At 37.8% G+C, this 5427-nt stretch overlaps 1 pseudogene; it reads right to left on the reverse strand.

Moving 5' to 3' along the window:
- On the reverse strand, positions 1 to 5427 carry LOC128446483 (charged multivesicular body protein 1b-like; annotated as a pseudogene).

The raw sequence follows: 5427 nt of genomic DNA on the forward strand, positions 1-5427 counted from the left end.
ACATGTCTAAACTTCTTTTAATGACATTCTGTCTGTGCATATAAGTGCATTGTGATCCACTACAGTGGTTACGGCTACGTAAAGAAAATCTTAAATATTCCAGCTGGTTCAAGGCAAATATTTATCATGAGACCTCTTTTGGGATTAATTATTTAAAAAAAGAGTTTGAGCTGCAGCCAAAACTGGAAGCAAAACACAGAGCTGCACCAGGAAAGATCCTCAGTCTTGCAGTCAAAACATGCCCTTAGCAATTTTCCATCAGTAAATAAATACATACATAAATAAATACATAAATAAACAATAAATAATTAAACGATACACAATTAAAACAACAACAAATTAACACATTGCATAGTGTTATTGCTGAGCTAATAAATATGAATGAATACATTTTAAATATGAACGTGCAAATTAATGCTGTCATAGAGTGATGTAATGAATACCAGGACTGTAAACAACAGCTCTCTTAAAACAATCCTCTCCTGCTATGAAGCAACTTCTTTATTCCTTACAAGAGAAAATTACCTGGAACAAAAAATAGAGCACAGAGCTTTTTCGTTTGTTCTTTTTCCTCTTTTTGCTCCCTGTCTCTCTGTCGCTCCTCTTGCTCTTCTGTCTCCTCCAACTCTTGTTCTTTTCTGTATCATTATGACGCCTGGTCTCGGAGCCTGGACAGCCTCTGGGAGAGCTCGTCCTGATGACAACACAAAAATACAACACAACACAGGTGAATCAGTAACAGCAAACAGCCAACAAACAGACAGGCAGTCTACTATATTGAGGAATGGATATTTTCGTACTGGGATCAGTCGATTAAAACAAATCTTTCTTATTATTATATTAGTGGCTATTAAATAGGAAAATCCTTCTTGGTTTAAATAGTTCCTCAAGTCAGAAAAAACATATGTAATTGAATCACCACTAGAGAGAGCACTTAACCCTTAAGGAGGTGGCTGCAATAGTGGAGTCTAAAAGTAGTTCTAATAGCTGACAGGATGGAAGATGTATCAAACCATCCCTATCAATCAAATCTTACTTTTATAGCCAATATTCACAGATTACAATTTGCTTCAGGCAGCTTAACAAAGTGCAACATCCTCAACCATTACCCCTGACAAGAGTAAGGCAAACTACAAAAAAACTTTTAGGAAGAAGTCAAACACTCCTAGTCTTATTCACCACTTCTCCACTGTCGCATCTGTATGATCACTTAGTAACATGTGAATTGTTTTTATGTCATGGTGTTGTCTTACAGGAAGCTGAAAAAGCTCCAGCAGAAGCTGTGCACCCGGTGATATTTTAGTGCAGCACTTATTGTGTTGAGTATGGTGAACATTTATATCGATGGTGGAGACGTGTGTGGAGCTGTGATTGAAAAAATTCCTCTGGTAATTCAATAGTTTTGTTCATTGTGGAAACATTGTGTCCACAGCCACTGTTAAAAACTACAATTATTCAACACTTTTCACTTGTAGAGGGGGTGAGTGTGTCAGTGGAGCATCACTTTCTTTTATTCCTTTATTCTAACAAAATTGGTCTCCAGCAGGTCCAGTGTTTCCGCACTAAGTTCATAGGGTTTTTTGTGTATTTCACCAGTGGCAAGACATAAGGACACAATGTGATTTAGGAATACATACTTTAGGCTTAACTATCCAATAGGATGCAGACACCTTCATGTAACATAGAGAGTGACGGCAATTCTAGCCTTTCATGGATGTGCTGTTTGAATGGGTGACACAGGTGTGAGGGAGATATATGGGGATGCTGGGGGAGACGTCTTCAGACCTGGGGGTGATGCATCAAGTCTACATTAAAATCTTCTGCTTAAGACATCAGCTGCTGCCTGAGTTCTCCTTTCACCGGCTTCCAGAAAAGTTCCATAAAAATACTTAACACTTATTCTAGCTAGCCCAATCTGTGATACTATGCTAAAATTTAGGGCAAAATTCTGCTAAGGTAAAGGTGGAATATGAAGGTCGGGGCTTGCTGACACTTGGGTGACACCACACAAGCAGTATGGAACTTAATGTGTTTTCTGTTGTTTCATTATGTCTGAAGTGTAAGTCACCACTCACTTCGATTGTATGGGACTCGGCTGGAACAAAGTTGACCCCGTAAACTCCTGAAGTGTTTTGTGTACTCAACCACTTCAACCCCCCCCCCCCCCCCCCCCCACACACACCATTTGCATAGTGGTAAGTAGGTATATGATGAGTGAATTTTCATTTTTTGGTGAACTACCCATTAAACCGTAACTTACGTACTTGAACAATATGAGCAAAGCCAGTAAACTTAACATGAAAATTCTGTCCTGGGATACAAAACACATCAAATAGGGAAATTCACAATGATAAGAGTGGATGTGTCACCTGCTCTGTTGAGGCCACAGACGAGGCCAGTGAGGAAGTCTGGCCTGAAGGAAGCTCCAGGTTAAGATCCAAACTGAGAAAGAGAGTAAGAGATACACACAGGGGAAGTTTTACTATAAATTCTCTTTGGCTTCAATCAACAAAACAGAGGTCATTAAATCACTCTGACCTTACAACACAGCTTCTTTAAAACTGTAGCAATAATCATTGAAATAAAGCTTTTAGCACAGGTTATTCTGACTTTTAAAAGTTGTATCCCTCTAGATTTAAATAGTAGATATAATATGTTTTTATTTCACTGCATTTATGTTTCTGCTTCCTTAATGCTTTTGCTTGTCTCGTTGTTATTGTGTTCTAAAAATAAGGGCCGTACTCACCCTGCTTCATCAGCCATCTCATGCAACAGCATATCCACTTCATTCTAAGTAGCAAACAGGAATTTTAAAATGTTTGATTAATTCTGGGACAAAAAGGTCCTAATAAGCAGCAGCAGGAGCACAGACATTTTCTCTTGTTATGACAAAAGGGGGCTTGTTACCTGAGGTGTCGTCAGAGTCGTGGTGTTGCCCATCGTGTCCTTCCATCTGAGCTGTCTGCACGTCAAGAGTTTCAAATTGCTTTTCAAACTTGTCCATTAATGCAGAGACCTGGTGAAGAGGGTGGAGGCACAAAACAAAGTTTCAAAAACTCTTTGAGAAAAAGCATATATCAATTGCCCTTGGTCTTGTGTAAAGGTTCATACTTTACCTTCTCCAGGTTCATGCTTTTCAGTGTAGCATCCATACTCTTGACCACCCCCAGACATGGATTTAGATACCTGTGTAGAAAACACATGAAATAGAATCTGTGTTCTTCTTTATTTCCACAAGTCAGATTTTCCATGATTTAAACAGGCTCAGGGGTATTTGATGTCAAACTTTGATATGGCTGTTGACGAGTCTTATCTTAAAGTGCTGTATCCTAATACTTCCACTAGGTGTCACTTTTAGCTTTTAACCAGATACTTTTTCAGGACAAGCTCTCATCTTGACACCATCCCTAACGTTTCAAAGATGATCCTGGTTGAGGATTAATCTTTGCAAATCCAAAACATCAATAATTGATTTTAGTTTTTGATATTTAAGGGCTATATTATTCACATTTTACAAGACAGGCAGCAGCATTAAAACAAAATACAGATGTTCTAAGAAGTGTTTTTTCCACTATACCATCTCATGCTGTGCTTCAGTTCTAAATATACTATTCATTTCTATCTTATGAAAGGAGCCCTGTCTCAGAGTGAACTTGCATTAAAGCATTTTACAAGAGGCTGACACTCTTCTGAGAGCGAGATGCTAATAGCACAACATCTGAAGCACATTCAATGACTGAATGTAATTGGTGGTGTTTTGTTTACAGATCAGTCTCCTTTTCAAAGAGTTTTTTTCAGAGTGAAAATCTCCTATGGACTTTTTGCCGGGAAATGGTGACATCGTGTAGCTCTACACCTTCTGACTTAAGATGTACTTAACAAATAGTAACTGTGATAAGTACATGCACAGTGAAAAGCATTATCTGGGTAAATATCAATACATATAGTTATTACAGTAGTATCACATATCGTTTACAGCCATTTCATTCCTACATCTCTGACCTGCAAATACAGGGGGCTACTCTTAAGATACAGACCAAGGAGGCAGTAGGTGGTTGGGTTGATAAAGTTTATGACAACCGGCTCTGTTGTTTTGCTTAAATTACATGGTAGGACCCCAACAATGAACTGTAATGTCCTTCTTTGAATCAAGCTGTCTCATCCTCATTTCCATTCATCTAATTTATCAAAATCTCATCAAGACAGAAAATTCCTCAAAATAAATGACAAAAATGTTATAATGTTGACCAGGCTAGTAATAATCTTACATTAGGAGACATGGTGGGGTTATCATTATCTGGAAAAAAACAGAGGGAGTAGGTTTGGGGTTTTTTCCCTGATTCTCATATACCTGTTTTAAAATACAGCAGCCCAAAATGCCTCTGTGACTCATTGTCATTCAGTCCTGACCTGGTTCAGTGTGACAGCAGTCTGGACCCTGGATGCCACCGCATCCACACGGGCGCTCATCCTCAAGAGGTTAAGGGACTGATGCTTTTTGACGGATGGCGTTCTCTGCATGGATCCTGGCTGCCTCCATGTTGCCCTTATGGATGGCCTAAGAAGCAAAAGAAAGAAGAGTGTTTATATATACACACATATAATAGAGTGTAGTTATTCTGCAGTTCAGATTGGCCATGGCTCCTGGTCTCTGGTAAATGAACAAATTATACAAACCAACCCGCTTCACTTTAGCCTTTTCTGCCTTTTCCTCTTTGTCACATTTCTTTGAGTTGCGCTGTAGCTCCTTGGCCGCAAACTTGAGGTTGAATAAGTGTTCTTCGCGACTAGTCAAAGGATAATTTAGAGCAGTAATTGTAGAAATCACAATTATATTGATAATAAATTAGCATTGGACAATATGGCCAAAAATGTTCTGTAAATGAAAAGATTAATGATTAAGTCGATAACAATAATCATCACAATAAATGGCCCTTTCTTTTCAAGTTTGCTCTTGAGTGAAAGCTGTGGTTTTAACCTCTTCTTTACGGGAAAAAACACAAGGAGCAAAACATTTTAAAATCTGGCAAAAGCTCAATAATGTGAATGTTATATGTGTGTGTTATATCTCCTCACTGTGCCGCACAATGCATAGGCATTATTTTTTAATTACAGTATATTGAACCTTTGATACATTGCTGTTGATCAAAATTTTATTCCAAAATGTTTTGAAATTGTTTTATCACCTAGTCCTTCACTGGACATATAACAATGTATGTAACGACATTCAGCTTATTCAAACCAACACAGTGCATACAATAATAATAATACACTTTATATATATATAGTGTATTATTATTATTCTCTGCACTGTGTGTGTGTATATATATATATATATAGTACACTAGCAGGTGCTTTATATATATGTAATACCAGATAATACATGCAGTGCAATTACAAAGTTAAACAATTTAAAGACGAATTGAT

The sequence above is a fragment of the Pleuronectes platessa genome, chromosome 8 (genome assembly GCF_947347685.1).
Source record: "Pleuronectes platessa chromosome 8, fPlePla1.1, whole genome shotgun sequence".
NCBI lineage: Eukaryota > Metazoa > Chordata > Actinopteri > Pleuronectiformes > Pleuronectidae > Pleuronectes > Pleuronectes platessa.